Raw genomic sequence first — 19,416 nt, 5'->3', positions numbered from 1 at the left:
TGCATAATTTTTTTCTATAACGATTCGATTTCATCAAAAACTTGGCGTTGTTTATATTACTTTCTCATGAATGCTTTCTAATATATAGCGGTATACCTTTCCTAATTTAAAATTCTTTGGAAATAGCCAAAACTTAGAGAAATAGCCTTGGCTGCAAAAATCCATATGAAACTAGGGCCTCAATTAGGCTCGGCAAAGTTTTCTCAGCGTCGGAGTGAGGCTTTCCTCGAGAACCTATCTGTTTTATTCCAGATATCGCTATGAAATCTAGTAATATAATAACACCTTAGCTGCAATACAGTTGAATTCGGAGCTGCAATCGATAATGAAACGATTTTTTAATCCGAACATTTAACTTTTGAGCATATTAAAGGTAGGTTCTTGTCTCTATAATGTTCGTGCTGTTAGGAGAGATCTGATATAGTACAGTAACTTAAACCATTTTTTTAATTTTCTTTATAAAAAAGTTGTTTCGGAATTTTCAAACAGTCCATTATACATATATACAAATACATAGTATTCTCCAATAAACCACAATTTTACTTAAATCTGTATTCCAGCAAGAGAAAACAAAGAATAATATAGTAAACATTTGTCTCCTATAATAAATTGATTTGTTAATTAAGTGATTGACTTAAAAACTCTCATAAATATTCCATCAAGAAGCCGAAGATTAATGACGAGCATCGAGCGTTTTTAATGAGCGATAATCACTTGGAATTCTTGTTTAACTTCGCGATGCTCTCTCACAAAATAAAAAAACCACAAGTGCCGACGTGTTGAATTCCTAATGAGATGTCTCATAATTGGTGACAGTTATCAAAAACGCACCGACTAACTAATTGATGGGGCTTCTTGAAAAACTGAATACCCTTATTCATTTTAGTTTTTTTTTAATAAATCTAATTTGTAAGATTATGCTAATTTGTCGAAAATAAAATGCGATTTAGCGGAGCTTTTGGCTACTTAAAAACTGGTAATTGTGTTGTTTGAAATGAAATTAAATTAATAATCTAGTTTGCGAATTGTTCATCAACTTTATAGTGATATTTGTTATTCGTAAACTAGTTGGTTCCAAAAAGGAGTTCAGATTATTTTAATCTCTTTTACCAATTTTTTATCAGATACTTTCTAATTTAATACCAAAAATGAAATTTATAAGTCCCTTATAAATCACTGCTGAGCAAGCTTTTAATAAAGTTTTTGATGTTAGAAATACACTCTCCGGTTTCACATCACCTTCCGAATTACGACTAGTGCTAGAAGAAATTTGAAGAAAAATAGACTAAAGTGCGCTGGTAAATTCTAATCACAGCAACGACATTGTTAACGCAATACATTTCCGTCAGACCTTTAGTGTGTAATATTTTTAGAGCACTTCATAGTGTAGGCCGATATTATAAGATAAAAGATAAATTTAACGGTTATCATCAGAAAAATATTTAAGTGCTTTCTAATTTTATCTGTTAATAAGTTGTGTTTTAAAGGGGATGTTGCCACTTAATTTCAAAATGTATATCTATAAAACTGAAAAATTAATAATCTCGTTCGAGGTTAAGTTGATGGGACTGATTTTGCGTACCACTGATTATCGTTAAATTTAGATAAACTTTATTCAGGAAATGTTTTTTGAGATCAATGAATGTACATATATTTGATTATGATCTGCGTTGAAATTATTTGCCTGATAATTAGCAATCTTTCATGAACACCGAAACCATTCAAACCAAGTATGACTAATAAAAAGACTAAATTTCAAATATTGGAGTCCCCAGCATGAGCTACCAGTACTTAATTGAGAAGCTGTTATGGGTAAATTACTTTAATTGTTATTGACGTAATTTTGTTTCACTTAAATTTCTTAACCAGTCATTTTTTCATAAGAAGAATTCTGCTTTTATTTCTGTATGAAGCATCTATTAAAAGTTTCCAGAGCTTATAATATATCTATCCGTTTCATACTTTAGTTACATTTCTGAATTCCTTCAACTGATCAATGTTTTGAGAGCGGCGAAACGAAGAAGCAAATAGTGAAAATACATTGCGCTTCATTTTGCACAAAATGTCCAAAATGATTATGGATTACTTTAAGGATAAAGGTGAAACTCCAACAATATCCTAGAAACATGTCGGCTATCGGGTATAATAAATCTCAAATGCAATAAATTTGAAGCGCTTCCATTTAAACGAATACTATATAGCGATATTAGCATTTTTAGCAGATGAAACGTAGAAAACTGCTCCTTTGATGAAGAAGTCATCTTTTTATCAAGAAAATGTTCCATTTCAGAAGTCAATGATGGCGAAACGATGTTGCTCCAGTATTTGCTGAGTTACAGCGATCTACTCTACACTGATATTTAACTCAAGAGAATTATCGTTAGAAGGGAATATGATGAAAACATAAAATTGTTTTTATTTAAGACAATAAGAACTTATTAGTTTGCCTGGTCTATGTGAGAATTTATGGAACTTATTTTAATAATCAATGCATTTTTATTCCTTTTTTACAACATGAAAACATTACTCTTTGTCTGAAAATATGTATAATATTATGTACCGCTGGACAAAGCGATTCCCTTATTCCCAAACTTTACAACCAAACAACCGAATTATTAATTATTCCAACGAAACAATTGGAATGCGCAAACTAATGAGGGCGTAAGCATGTGCTCGCCGGTTTCCTCTCACAAAATGTCAAAATATACTAAACTTTTTGTATTACCACGCATATACATATGTACATACATATGTACGAGGATGTTGCTACATTTTTACAAACATACATATACATGTATGTTGTAAGAAACATTTTGGTAAAAAATATGGAAAATATACACGCGAAACTTTCAATTCGTGGGTGAAATGCGCTGCAGAGGAAAACAAAGGAAACTTTTTGTCTGCTGTTGTTGGTATTTCCATTTAAAACATTGTTTATATGTTATTATTATAATTTTTTGCTATTTCGTAAGTAATTCGTTACGAGCCACTGACCAAAGTAGCCATTGTTAATGCCAGCCGAAAGAAAACAGGGTAAAAAGTTTTTAATACCTAACAGTGAACACCAAGCCACATACACATATGCATGTGCTCACACTAGATGGGCAGTTCGGTGTAGATACGGGTGAGCAGCGTTAGAACCACCACTGACTCGCCAACCGGCCGGAACGCCACTGCAACTAACGCCATCACTAAACGCAAAAGCCGCAAGAGCCAAAGAACAACCACTAAAAGCGGACATTAGCCTAGGGAGCGAATGATGTCTGTGGCCAGATAAATGGTAAATAAATAAATAGTCGTTGCAACAGTCAGGCGAATTAATGAAACGCTCGGAGGCATTCGGGCTTGAGGCGCGTTCATTGAGTCGTGGGTGCTCATGGCATTCATTGTTTTGCAGGGTAGAAAGCCAAAGCTTCTGATTATATATAGGGTGTGCATAAGTACATATGGGCTATTGATCACACATAGATTTACTTCTACATATAATATAGGTGGTATATAGCACATAAATAAAGTGTATAATTAAAACAAAAAATATTTTCTTAAGACTAATTTTTATCTATAATTGAGGTATAAATATGTATGTACTACTATGAGGTTGCCAAAAATAGTGTTTAAAACCTTAAGAGCTTGCAGCCTTGGCTTATATTCGTATGAAACATCAAATTTTATGAGTTTTCTTTATATTTACCCATATGAAGCGAATATACTCAATGCACACCTGGCGCGAAATTAAAAAAATCATATTTCGACAGGTTAGAAAGACGTGTTTCACAAAACTACATATGTATTTCAAAATTGTTTGGGCGATTTTTCGGAGACAAATAATCCGATTCCTTCTCTACATAGTTCTTTCTCCATAAAAGAACCTACATGTTGTTAGAATGATCAAAAATCGAGTAAAACTCAATATTTTTATACGCCGCCATTTGATTTTTTATTTTTTTATTTTTTCGACCTTAGGTCATTGTATCGACAACATCTTTTAGCAAAAACGGCCGGATCAGCCTTTTTTAAGCTTGAAAACAAGTTTATGAATCACGGATCCCTCTTCACCATGACAATGTGGCAGTAGTTCGAAGTCTAATTCGACTGATTTCGGCACTACAACGACGGAGGAGCCAGTACTTATTCATTACAACAAAGCGGCAAGGGGCGAGGGATTACCGGCCGAGCTATTCAAATGCGGCGACGAAGCACTGACAAGGTGCATACACCAGCTTCTTTGCAAGATATGTTCGGATTGAAGCATGCCCGACTATTGGAACCTAAGTAAGCTGTGCCCAATCCAAAAAAAAACAAAAAACCTTGACCCCACAATCTGCGCCAATTACCGTATGATAAGTCTCTTTAATAACGCATACAAGGTCTTATCGAGCGTTGTGTGTTAAAGACTGAATCCCACCGTCAACAAACTGATTGAATCCTATCTTTGCTTTAAACCTGGATAATCTACAGTCGACGAGATTTTCCCAAGCGCCTTGAAAAGTCTTGAAAAGGACTCGTGATTGGAAGATCGACATACACCACTTGTTCGTTGATTTTGAAGCCACCTTCGACAGCACGAAAAGAAACTGCTTCTATGCCGCTAAGTCTGAACTTGTTATCCCTGCAAAACTAATACAGCTGTATAAGCTGCCGTTGAGCAACACCAAAAACTCCGTCAGGATCGGAAGAGACCTCTCCGAGCTGTTCGGTATCCAGCGAGGCTTTAGACAAGGAGATTCGCTATCGTGCGACTTCTTCAATCTATTGCTGGGGAAATAAATTTGAGTTGCAGAGCTAAAGAGAAAAAGTACAATCTTCTATAAGACTGTACAGCTGCTGGCGTACGCCGATGATATTGATATCATTGGCCTCAACAACCGCGCCATTAGTTCTGCTTTTTCTAGACTGGCTAAGGAAGCGTAGCGTATGGCTCTGGTTCAAGACTTCAAGACGAAATATCTAATGTCATCATACAAGCAGTCGTCGCACTCGCGACTTGGCTCCCATGTCCCTATTGGCAGTTACAATTTCGAAGTCGTAGATAATTTCGTATATCTTGGAACCAGTATTAAAAGCAACAACAATGTTTGCCTCGAATTCCAACGCGAAATAACTCTTGCCAACAGATGCTATTTCGGACCGAGTAGGCAATTGAAAAGTTAAGTCCTCTCTCGACGATTAAAGAGCAAACTCTACAAGTCCCTCATTATTCCAGCCCTGCTATATGCGCAGGGCATAGACAATGATATCATCTGATGAGTCGGCCTTAAAAGCGTTCGAACGAAAAGTTTTGCGCATTGGCAATGACCTGTACCGCTGTCAATAGAACGCTGAGCTGTACGAGATATACGGCGATATTGACATAGTTCAGCGAATCAAGAGACAGCGGCTGCGCTGGCTAGGTCATGTTGTCCGAATTGAACAGTTTTGAAAGTATTCCACGCAGAACTCGCCGGAGGAAGCAGTGGAAGAGGAAGGCCTCGAATCCGTTGGAGAGATCAGAATCTTGATATCTCGAATTGACTCCAAATAGAAAAATAGACAAAAGAAGAAACAACTGGTGCGCAGTTATCAACTCTGTTATAACCGCGTAAACCGAGTCTCCAGTAAAGAAAAAGAAGTATGTCCGCCCGTCCGTGCAAACGATATCTTGTCTAAAAATTGTGATATCATGATGAAATTTGATATATATGTTCTTTAGTACCCAAGGGTGGTTAATATTGCACATGGGCGAAAACGGACGACTTCCCATATACATAAATATCACAATTTTTAAGTCCATCTGGTTCTTTCACTGAAATGAAGCTTTATACAAAGAGTGTATTTGCAGCATGGCGTCTTACGTGTTTAAGCTGTTGAAATCGGACTTTAACGTTTCAAACCCCCAGATAGCGTATATTTGGTAATAGTGCCTATAATAAATATTTCACTTAAAATTTAGGTAAATTTCTGAAATATATTGTATATGGATAATAGTGAGCATTTGTGCCGAAAAAAGGATAAACTTCTGTTAAACCCCATATAACTCATATGAAGGTTTTCGAGTTACAGGTTGACTTTATGCCCTATATATCGGTCATGTTAGTCATCTTAAGGAATCTCAGACTGCGTCTGTTTGTACTAACAGAGTATCCTTCTGCCCAAAATGGATTAACCTGGGTGAATACTCCCCCTAACATTCATACCCTTACACGAGTGCAAGGATTTTTAATTATCCGGCTGATTTCAAGCCCCGTATTGCGATGGTCTCATTGAAGGTTTGTCAGCATTTTTTTCTAAAATCTGACCAATACTATGGTTAGGTTAGGTTAGGTAAGAAAGGCTGATCGATGATCCCACGTAGACTAACAAATTAGTCCTTTGTGATGCCATTAATTGAAAAAATACTATACCAATATATACTAAGCTCACAAATACCTAATCTAAGGATTGCAACCTTCCATTTGGTTTTACATCGTGTAAATACACAAATCTTTATTCAATTTAGTATCTTTATTTAAGTTAAAATCACATATTTATCGTTGAGTTCATTCAGTTGATTTTAATACAAACATCTCCAACGCGAAGTAAATTTATAATATACCAAATAAGAGAGTAATCCTTTCAGGATGATGAAACGAATTGAAATCCGAGTGACTAAGCACTTAATGAAGATATGTAACCGTATATCGCTGTAGGGTATCGCGGTAACTAGAAACATCTTCTGGGTATTTTTATTTTAAGTGGGCGTACTATCGCTCCATGAAAGGTTCAAAGTACGTAACTTACAAACCACAATAGCTAATTCACAGTAAAATTTAGGTGCCAGGGGAGCATTATGGACATTTTTGGTAAAATCAACCATTTTATAAATAATTGCTTGGTTGATCTGTCATTTTTTAGGTTAAAAGATAAAATATCAATCCTATGGCAAAGGCCAATAAGGATCCCACTTAGACAATTGAGAACACCGGTCCATTGTGATAAATCGACAAAGCGCTTTAAGCCTGTCATTATATTTTGCTATTATCACTTTTAAATTTTTCAGGTTCACCGAAGATTTTTCAACATCGGTTTTGCAAAAACTGAACAATGAGGGAAAAATGCCTGCATGTTTACATTTCACCTTGCACCTTTGACAATTTGAGACCAACAAGATTTTTAGCCTTCCACATAAAAGGCTATTGAAAAATGTTTTGTAAAAGCTTCTTGGGTTGCGACAAGATGAACATATCTAAGATCTGGTAAGTCAGTGAATCTCCTGCATTCTACTCTAGGTTAGAAGGATCTCGCAGTCGCTAAGCTCACGACAAGTTCAGCATTAGAATGTTAGAAGACAAGGGATACCCTGCTCCACAGAAAACTCTTCAACCCTTTCATTGATAAGCTCATTGCGCCTCTTCTCCAATGTCTTCATTTGTTACTTATTCAAAAAAATTAGCAGCAAATGACGGAGGAACTGATTAAATAAGTTTATTTAATCCAATTTTATATTATAAACAGTTTACTATTTTGAAGTCTTAATTTTTTTGATTTTATGATACCAACTTATTTTTATACACCTCATCAGCGCTTGCTCCTCTATTATAATTTACCAAAGTCTCTTTTAAACAATCATAAACTGTAAACCTTTTAAATATGGTACCATTTTATTTGCAATAGCAAGGAGCAGCATAACTCACTCACTCGGGTATTTCAATTTAAATTTTGTCGCTACTTTAACTGCTGCCTTCCACACAAATGAACTCACATAAACATAATTTGGAGTGTCGATTAAAATTCGTAAAATTGGCTTTCGACATAAAAATATATTCGTGCTTACAATTGGAGTGTTAATAGAGACCACTAAATAAGACTTATGAACTGTCTAAAAGCCAAATCAGAAACAGCAAAGATAATCCGAACAAAATCAAAGAAATATCGAAGATGTAGCAATTTTTGAATATCCAGAATAAAGCGATTTTCAATCTTAATGATTAAAACATACTACATACTTATATACATTTATTAACGAGTAAACCTTTCATGGAATTTTAAACAGAATTCTAACGATAAATTTAGCTGTCTTATAGGAAATAGCAATTTATATGGCATATGGCTTTCAGCCTCTTGCACAAAACGGTAGCTTTAAACTTAAAAAATTATTTTGGAATCAAGTACTATTTCATAAATTTGAACAACAATATATAAAATATTAATGAGTTTTTGTATAACATGAAATTTAAAGAAATAATTACTAACACTCCCAGACAAGAAATACATTTTGACATAAATATTTTTATGGAGCTTGGTTAGGTGATTCTAGCAAATTTGAAAAACGTTTGGAGATTGCTCATGATTATCATGTGAAGGAAAAGTACTATGACTTTGCGTCAAAAAAGTTCTTACTTGAAGAGAAGACACTGTTGGCTATTTAATGTTAGTATTATTAAAAAATATCAAAATGTTTTGCGAGGAGTCTACACTTACATATGTCAAATCACAAAAAATATTGTAAATTATAAATTAATTAATAATATAAATAAAAATTCGTCAGCCATTCTGCTAAAGTTTTAAAACCGTGAAATTCAGTATTTGCTTATTAACTATGCGATGACTTTCATAATTAAAAGAAAGGCTTCTCCAATACCCTTATATATGTAAATTTGTATATATAGGTGTGTATATATTATATTAAGTAGACTGCTTGTAATTTCTCATCAATTAAAAATAATTGTGATTACCTGTTTCTTCACATGAAAATTAAGAGACATTTGAATTGAAAACCCATTTAACGCATACGTACATATATACCACAGATATATAAAATATAAATATAAAAAATATACATACATTTTCTCAGTACTAACACCAAATGTTACACTAAACATCGGAAATTACCAAGTCACTCCATTTTCATAGTGAGTATATAACACTGATATACATATGTAAATATGTAAATATGTCTGCATGTGTTAAAAAGCCTCAACCATGCATAACCTTAATGTGGAGGCGCTATCTATTCAACACGCGCAGCAAAGGAAGTCAAGGAGGTGGAAGCTCACCGAACAATGGTTCTTCACACAAGCAGCCTACCTTCTGCGCGTTTTACTCTAGTTTCGAGCGCCTTCAATTGAAATATGCATATACACATATGTATGTTTATATAAAGATGAGAATGTGTCTGTATTTTAATTTCTTTTCCTTTATTCATTTTTCAATAGCGGCAGCGAACATGTTGAAACAACATTTTCCTGTTAAAGTACTTGCAGGTAATAATAACAACAACAAAATTATAGCAATAACAATAAGTACACTAAGGATAGTGCGCAGCAGCTAACGCAAAGCCAACGGTTAACTTCACAACTGTAACCACCATTTTTTATTGTGTTTGCTGTTATTTTTGCTGCTATTGTTTTAGTCGATAATTAATGGCTACATGAAAAAGAAAATAAACGAAAACTTCAATTTAAATAATTAAATAAACGGCAGTTGGAGGGGGAGAAGGATGAGAAGAGAAGGGGAAAAGAAAGGGAAGCAGCAACAGCAACAGCTACGCTGACGATTGACTTTAGAAGGAGCGCTCAAAGAGTTGTTTGTATGTCACGCAGCCGTGTAAAACATTGGAAGTGTGCATTAACCAACTTAAAAGCAACAATAAAAACTATTCTTAATATATATACTTTCATCAAAATTGTGAAGTGAAATTTACAGCGCGGCATTGCGCCAGACCAACACTCAAGAACGCTTGTGCGCTTGTGCTTCCGGCTGCCTGCCTCTCTACATACCGTTTTTTACTTTTTTTCCTTTTTATTACAACGATTATTTATTGTGGCGATAATAGGCCGAGTTGCGCCGTTACCGCTGTCATTGTCAATCATCCATCATAAGCGCACACACACACACCAACGCGCGCTTACATAAACATATATAATATAGACAAACGCATACACAAAAAACACCACCAAATAAATTTAGTTTGGCAAAGAAATTTAATTAATCAGTAATAAGCCTAATCATTGGTCGAGCTGCTATGGCAATTGGCAAATGACGATTAGGCGCTCGCGTACGCGGTTTGGCAGCTCGCTTTTATAGCGCGCTTGCACGCAGCCAGCAACACTGCTGGAAGTTGTACGCTGGAAGCTCGACTTTGCCAAGGAAGGCTTTAACGCACTGGTGGATTGGTGAGTATACGCCGCGGCTGGAATGAGTGAGCTGCCGTTATTAGTTCGAAATAGGCGTGAGCGGCACACATAGTCGTATGCGGTCTAGCCACGCCCACAATTATTTAACATCAGCTACCGCACTCCGCAAACCGGTTCATATTCTCTCGAACAGGTAAGCAATATGCAAGAGTGAGTAATTGAGTGAGCGCTTGTGTTATGCTCATGTGCTTGAGTGAATTTTTACAAATGTAGTTGAGTTATTTTTCGTTTTTTGAGAATTTTCGAAACTCATAATTGGACTGCATTTCTGAGTGATTTTGATATTATTTTCAAAGCGCTTTTTTATCTCTTTTTTATATGGTACACTCAAATTTTTGAGCTCTTCTTCCTTTATTACATTACGCTCGTCGACATTTTGTTTTGCTACGGAAAAAGATAATTATGCTGCGTTTTAAAGCGACTAAAGCAATTAGCTGAGCGCTATGCGCCACACTATTCGACAGCCCCTTTATTGTTATTAATTAGATGTATTGTTGTAGCTGTAATATATTGGTTTTAATGAATTGTTACTTCGACAATATGCCAACAATAATTTTTTGAATGCGAAGAAGATTTCGGAGTTTTTTGGGCTGAATGAAATGAGCTGGTTCTAAAATCTGTCAAGGTTGGAGAAATAGAACATTATAAAAAATTATATTTTTCCTAAAAACATAACAAAACAAATAAGAAAGCACTAAGTTCGGGTGCAACCGAACATATTATACTCTTGCAATTTGCAAGAATCAAAGCCTGGGAAATACTTTAAGGTGTAAAATCAATCAAATAGAGTGAAGTCAACTGGATGTTCGAAAATCCTGATATTAATTATATAGCGGCTAGGCCAAGTTTTCGCTCAAATTTATCTATTTTAGGCATAAGCATACACTGTTATGAGTAAAACACGTTTCTTATATTTATTGGGGTAACTTGCATACATATATATGGGGTACAGTCATCCGGTAGTTCGAAAATCTTTATATTAAATATATGGGGGCTAAGGGAAGTATAGTACAAGGTGCGTTCCAAAGTAAACAGGATAAAAAAAAAAAAAAATGTGTTTTTCGGCAAAATCAATTTATTTTATTCAAAATAGTCTCCTTCTGCTTCAATGCAGCTTTTTACACGGTCCAAAAGCATGTCGAACGAGTGTTTTAGCTCGTTGGCCGGCGCAAGCCTTTGAAAGGCCTCTACGTCTGCATAACGCTTTCCTTTCATGAGCAAATGCATATTTTCGAAAAGGAAGAAGTCGCACGATGCCATATCAGGTGAATACGGGGAGTGGTTAATGGTTAAAATGTGATTTTTGGTCAAATAATCGGTCACAAGCGTTGATCGATGAGAGCAATTTTTGGTCACCAGTCAATTTGTGTGGAACAAATCGTACATACCCTTTCGTAAGCGGCCAAAATGCGATAAATCGATGTTCTGGAAATGTTCAATTCCATTTCTATGAATTTTAATGATGATTTCGGCTGATTTTTGATGAATTCACCCACAGTTTTGATGGAATTTCCGGTGATCACGGATTTTAATTGGCCCACATGTTGATCGTCATTTAGGTCCTCACGACCACTTTGAAAACGTTGAAACCACTCGTGTACTCTGATATGGGATAGGCCATCATCGCCATAAACTTGTTTCATCAATTGAAACGTTTCGGTAAAAGTTTTATCAATTTTAAAACAAAATTTAATGTTGTCTCCTTGTTCGAAGCTCATTTTCGCACCGATAACACAAACATGCTGACACTTAAACCGAATAACTTCACTTCCAATGTATGAAATGTCATGAATTTCTCACTGGACAATCGATAAACACAGCAGATTCTTACCCACCAGTCGACATATAGATGGCGCCATCATCAGGGGGCGCTAAATTCAAAAAGTCCTGTTTACTTTGGAACATACTTTGGATGTCCGTTTCAACCCATTTTTGACATACAGACATACCATTATAAGTGAAGGATTATCCATTCAGTTATACATTTATGGCCGCAGTTATACATTTCACACATTGACCGATATTTTTGAACAAAAGTCAACTATAGGTACTGGGGTCCAAATACTCGGTACCTAGGGCTTTGAAGAGTTTTTATTGAATTTTAAAAATTTTGAGTCATTAGATGGCATACTCTAAAGGCATTATTTGGTTAGAGTATTATCCCATTATATTGATTGTGCTAATTTTCAAAAGGTTTTCGCAAGGTGTAAATCGGTTAGTCGGGTGCCGAGATATGTAATTTCACCAAAAAGTGAGCCCATTGTCCAATTTTAACACCAGCTCTCATAAGGCTCCGTCATATCATCATGTTGGTAAAATTGAATATATCTAGCGTATTTAGTTATTGATTTAACGCGATTTTACTAGTTTTTAACAGTACCATTATATGGGAAGTGAGTGGGGTTATTATCCTCCGATTTCATCCATTTTCACACTGTCGGTAGAAGTTCTGATAAGATTTGTACCCAGCATTTGGTTGTTGCAGCTTAAGTGGCTTAGAAGATATGTATTTACATTAATCTTATTAGAGGGCGTTATCGTTATCAATATAAGGAAACGTATCTTCATTCTCGATATTCAAAAAATTCTACTGGTGAGAGCTAATTGTAAATAATATTTGCCAGAATTAGAAAAAAAAAATATTAACAAATGTTCAATTTATATTTAAAATCTGAATAAACTTTGTCAATGCATTGAATTGAGGAGAGAAGAGTAGAAAAGGATTAAGATTATGTATGATGTTGTTTTAAATAGAATATTCAAGCGGTAGAAATAAAGAAGCATACTTCTTTACTGGCGTAGATACCGCTTACGCGATTATAGCCGAGTTAACAACAGCGCGCCAATCGTTTCTTCTTTTCGCCAGGTGGCGCCAATTGGAGATTCCAAGCGAAGCCAGGTCCTTCTCGACTTGGTCCTTCCAACGGACTGGAGGTCTTCCTCTTCCTATGCTTCCTCCGGCGGGTACTGCGTCGAATACTTTCAGAGCTGGAGTGTTTTCGTCCATGCGGACGACATGACCTAGCCAGCGTAGCCGCTGTCTTTTAATTCGCTAAACTATGTCACTGTCGTCGTACATCTCATACAGCTCATCGTTTCATCGAATGCGATATTCGCCGTTGCCAACTCATCAGATGTTGTCATCGTCCATACCTCTGCACCATATAGTAGGATGGGAATTATGAGTGACTTATAGAGAGAGGACTTAACTCCTCAATTGCCTACTCATTCCAAAAGGGCACCTGTTAGCAAGAATTATTCTGCGTTGGATTTCGAGGCTGACATTGTCGTTGCTATTAATGCTGGTGCCACGAAAGACGAAATTATTTACAACTTCAAAGTTATGACTGTCAACAGTGACGTGGGAGCCAAGTCGCGAGTGCGACGACTGTTTGCATGATGACAGAAGATATTTCGTCTTGTTCTCGTTCTCGTTCACTGCCAGACCCATTTGCTTTGCTTCCTTGTCCAGTCTGGAGAAAGCAGAACTAACCGCGCGGGTGTTGAGGCCGATGATATCAATATCATCGGTATACGCCAGCAGCTGTACACTCTTATAAAAGATTGTACCTACTCGATTAAGTTCTGCAGCTCTAAATATTTTCTCCAGCAGCAGGTTGTAGAAGTCGCATGATAGGGAGTCGCCTTGTCTGAAACCTCGTTTGGTATCGAACGGCTCGGAGAGGTCCTTTGAGGAGCTTTTCGTGTTGCTCAACGTCAGTTTACACAGCCGAATTCATTTTGCGGGGATACCAAATTCAAACATCGCGGCATAAAGGCAGCTCCTTTTCGTGCTGACGAAAGCAGCTTTGACGAAGAGGTGGTGTGTGTCGATTATCCTTTCACGGGCCTTTTCCAAGATTTGGCGCATGGTGAATATCTGGTCGGTTGTTGATTTTCAAGGTCGAAAGCCACACTGATAAGGTCCAATCAGTTTGTTGACGGTGTGCTTCAACCTTTCACACAATACGCTAGATAGAACCTTATAAGCGATGTAGGCTTACCCCAAGGTAGTTGGCGCAAATTGTAGGGTCTCCCTTTAAATTCCAATCGTTGGACATACTTTCGTCCGACCTAATTCTACAAAGAAGCTGATGCATGCTTCTTATCAGTTCTTCCCCGCCGTGTTTGAATAGCTCGGCCAGCAATCCATTGGCCCCCACCACTTTGTAGTTTTTCAGACGGGCATTTGCTATTCGAATTTCTTCATGGTCGGGCAATGGAACATTTGCTCCATCGTCATCGATTGGGGAATCGGGTTCGCCTTCTCCTAGCGTTATGCTAACACTGCCATTCAACATGCTGAAGAAGTGTTCCCTTCATAATTTAAGTATGCTCTGAACATCGGTTACCAGATCAGTTTCAGCTCTGGTTGTTTCACAGTCCATACTTAAGTTGTGCTTAAGATAAAACAGGAAAATAGTGTTTTACAGTCCATACTTAAGTTATGCTTAAGTACTGAAAATAGGAGACTTAAGCAGTGCTTAAGTAACAGCTGTTTTTTGTCTTTAATTTTCAGTTATTTGTCAAAAGAAGAATAATAAGAAATAAGAAATTATTTTTTGTGGAAAAATATGGAATCGGATAGGGATTTCCACCAGTTCCAATAAGTGCTCCGACTCGCTAGCGGTGAAATTCGGGGTTATTTTGTTGTTTTCATCCATTTTCGATAACTTTCCTCACAAATTTATGTATTGTCTGTTATAATTTAAATATTTCAAACATATTTTTATGGATGACATTTGTACAACATATGTTGCCCATAACGTTGCCATATTTCATAACAATTTCTTTAGAAATTAAGCATTGACTGTGAAGAGGAAATGGCTACTCAGTCTGCAACAATGCTTACCTAAGATTTTGTTTGGGCACAACTTAAGTATGGACTGTGAACCGGGCATTATAATTTCTGTAGTTGTACGAAAATTTTTTAAAGGATAATATCCAAAATGACCACAGCAAACGTATTGACTTGCGTTGGCGCCATTTAGTACGCGATGGCTCAGCGGAAACTATTGGGATAATTGTTTCATTTATTAGTTCAATAGAAATTTGGTTTTCTGCTACATCTTTTGACTCTAAGAGTAAATTTTAAACACACGTTTTTGCCACGCTCTGTATGTTGAACACTTCCATATTCGGACAAAAACACTACGACGGAGGGTATCCAGTTATGAGGAATTTCACTGTAGTCAATTTATAAGCAAGTAACGCTTATGGTAGAGTTACAACTGTCGCCGTTTCCCATTATTCCTAAACACTTATTATCTGCTTTATCACATTGACACTGTATTCTCATTTTATTCTCAAAAAATCTAACTGTGTTTTTCTCTTATGCAGAAATTTCGTTAGTTGTCGACGGGTGGTCTGAGCATTTTTATATCCTTCATTTTTTTCCTTTCCTTCATTTTATGTTCTCTGAGCTTTTTCTAAATGCTTTTTTTTTCTCCATCGTAAGCTTTGTAGGTTACTCATCATTGCTTCAATGCTTTCCGCAACAATTGATTTTGGATAAATGTGCTCGTTCACATTAGCAATTTTCATGAATAATCCAGCGAAGCAATAGTCGGTGAATAACGAAGATGTACGGATACATAGAAACAACAACAACTGAAAATGCATTGTCGTTTCTATGTCAATTAGACAATGAGTGAATCTAATGTCCAAATGTGTAACTACCTTCCACTTTCAGCTGCTATGGATTGAATTACTTACTTAACTTATTAATAGAGGCATGAATTTATTCGGTCGTGTAACTGAAATAAAATCGATTTGATAAAAATATCAAAAAATTATTATAATTGGCGCATAAGACCTTGATAGGTTCCTAACTATCAAGTTAAACCACAACCTTTGGATTATCGCAGACCAAGCATGTTCAAGGACTTAAAAGGGAAAAACTGAGAGCGAATCGAGTCACACGCCGTAAGAGATTGCTTATCTAGCCCAAAACATCTCAAAACGTTTGGATTATCCGACGTAATCACATATTTTTAAAATTATTTCAAATTCGTTACCTGATATTATTAAAAACAATTTGTGAGAGTAATAGTCGCAGCAAAAGTAAGGCAGCGTTGGTGCTTACTTACGTACTTATGTATGTATGTTTAGAGCTTTTAGATCTCTGAGGTGAATGAATATCTCTATAAACTCCATGAAGCATTGCAACTATTTTTCTAATTGGATTTTAAAATGGATTCCAAAGCCGTAACGGCTAGAGCAATAAAATTAGGCAACAAATTATACCTGATATAAAATGACGCTTCTTAGAATATTTCAGTATAAATGTATATTTATTTTAGTACATATGTAATTCCCGTTTATAAGGTGGTAGGGTCTACTTAATTAAAGCGGACCCCGATTTAAATATAGTCAAATCCTGTCAACTTGATAGTATTCACAAATTATTTAGAGAAAACGAGTTTAAAGTTCGAATACTTCGAAACATGGCACAATAGAGCAAGTCAATAGAATTACTAACGAAATAAGGAAAGAACAGGGAGTTCTTCTTCTTCTTCTTTATTGGCAGAGAAACCGCTTACGCGGTTGTAGCCGAGTTAACAACAGCACGCCAGTCCTTTCTTCTTTTCGCAAGGTGGCGCCAATTGGATATTCCAAGCGAAGCCAGGCCCTTCTCTACTTGGTCCTTCCAACGGAGTGGAGGTTTTCTTCTTCCTCTGCTTCACCCGGCTGGTTTTGCGTCGAATACTTTCAAAACTCGACTATGTCAATGTCGTCGTATATCTCATACAGCTCATTGTTCCATCGAATACGATATTCGCCGTAGCCAATGCGCAAAGGACCATAAATCTAACGCAGAACTTTTCTGTCGAAAACTCGCAACGTCGACTCATCAGTTGTTGCTATCTTCCAAGCCTTTGCACCATATAGCAGGTCGGGAATTATGAGTGACTTATGAGAGTTTGGTTTTTGTTCGTCGAGAGAGAGAGGACTCTTATAAAAGATTGTTCCTGCACGATTAAGTTCTGCAACTCGAATTATTATCTCCAGCAGCAGATTGAAGAAGTCGCACGATAGGGAGTCGGCTTAACTGAAACTCCGATTGGTATCGAACGGCTCGGAGAGGTCCTTGACGATCCTGACGGAGCTCTTGGTGTTGCTCGACGTCAGTTTACACCGCCGTATTAGTTTTGCGGGGATACCACATTCAGACATCGCGGCATAAAGGCAGCTCCTTTTCGTGCTGTCGAAAGCAGCTTTGAAATCGACGAAGAGGTAGTGTGTGTCGATTCTCCTTTCACGGGTCTTTTCCAAATTTGCCGTAAGGTGAATATCTGGTCGGTTGTTTATTTGCCAGGTCTAAAGCCACACTAATAAGGTCCAATCTGCTTGTTAACGGTGGGCTTTAAGCTTTCACACAATACGCTCGATATAATCTTATACGCGATGTTGAGGAGGCTTACCCACGGCAGTTGGCGCAGGTTGTGGGATATCCCTTTTTGTGGGTTGGGCAGAGCGCGCTTAAATTCCAATCGTCGGGCATGCTTTCGTCTGACCATATTCTACAAAGAAGCTGATGCATGCTCTTTATCAGTTCTTCGCCGCCATGTTTGAATAGCTCGGTCGGTAATCCATCGGCCCCAGCTGGTTTGTTGTTCTTCGAACTTCTTCATGGTCGGGCAATGGAACGTCTGCTCTATAATCATCGATTGGGGAATCGGGTTCGCCTTTTCCTGGCGTTGTACATTCAGTGCCATTCAGCAGGCTGGAGAAGTGTTCCCTCCATAATTTTAGTATGCTCTGGGCATCGGTCACTAGATCACTTTTGGGGGTTCTACAAGAGTATGCTCCGGTCTTGAAACCTTCTGTAAGCCACCGCATTTTTTCGTAGAATTTTCGAGCATTATCCCTGTCGGCCAGCTTATCAAGCTCTTCGTACTCACGCATTTCAGCCTCTTTCTTCTTCTGTCTACAAATGCGTCGCGCTTCCCTCTTCAACTCGCGGTATCTATCCTATCCCGCATGTGTTGTGGTCGATCGTAACGTTGCGGGGTAAGCGAGCACAGGGAGTACTGTTCAGCAATATTTCTAGATGTAGCTCAGGCGCTTGATAAGGTGTGGCATGAAGGCCTTTTATATAAAGTTAAAAAAAATCTACCTTTAGAATTGTATAAAACATTGGAGTCTTATTTAAATAATAGACAATTTAAGGTGAAAGTAAGAGTTTTCAGAGGGCTGGTGTACCACAGGGCAGCGTTTTAGGCCGTACTCTATACATCATATATACAGCAGATCTTCCAACAGCTAATAATGTATTAACTTCAACTTTTGCAGATTTAGCATCAATAATATTAGCAGAGCATTTAAGTTCTGTCGATGAATGGCTAGCGAACTGGCGTATAAATGTTTTTTTTTCATTTTACATTTTCGCTTAGACCAAAAATGTGCCAGGCAGTAAAAATAAACAATATTTTTGTACCCCAAGAGAACGAAGTAACATATCTTGGTAATCGCCTCGATAGAAAGTTCACGTGGAGAAAACCCATCTCTAGTAAAATAACATGTATGAAGATTAGAGCTGCAAATTCGAATTGGCTTTTAAATAAAAACTCTAAACTTAGCCTAGACAAAAAAGTGCCTTTTATATAATGAGGTCATAAAGCCGATTTGTATAAATACGAGGTGTGTTCAAAAAGTATCGCGAATTTTGTGTTTTTTCAAAAATTATTTATTTATTCACGAATATCTATTTTGTCCCCTTCAAAGTAATCCCTATGAGATATTATACACTTCGTGCCAACGGTTTTTCCAATCTTCGAAGCACTTCAAAAAATCATTTTTTTTTTATCTTCTTCAGCTCCTCCTTCGATGCCGTCTTTATCTCGTCAAGAGAAGCGTAACGTCGTCCTTTCATGGGTCTCTTTAGTTTAGGGAACAAGAAAAAGTCACAGGGGGCCAGATCTGTGGGAATGCGGTGGCTGCGGCATCATTAGTGTGTTGTTTTTGGTCAAAAAGTCGCGCACAAGCAACGATGTGTGAGCAGGGGCGTTATCGTGGAGCAAAAGCCAATTTTTGTTCTTCCACAAATCCGGGCAGTTTCTGGCGGATTGCTTCGCGCAAATTGCGCATAACTTGCCAATCGATATGTTTAGGTCCTCAGCAACTTCTCCAACGGTGATTCGACGATTGGCCAATACCATTTCTCCATTTCATTAATTTTTTCGTCTGTTGTTGAAGTGCTCCGGCGTCCGGCACGCTCTTCGTCGTTCACATCTTCTCGGCCTTCTGAGAACATTTTGTACTA

Source organism: Bactrocera tryoni, chromosome 5, assembly GCF_016617805.1.
Source record: "Bactrocera tryoni isolate S06 chromosome 5, CSIRO_BtryS06_freeze2, whole genome shotgun sequence".
Lineage (NCBI taxonomy): Eukaryota > Metazoa > Arthropoda > Insecta > Diptera > Tephritidae > Bactrocera > Bactrocera tryoni.
This window is presented reverse-complemented; position numbering follows the sequence as displayed.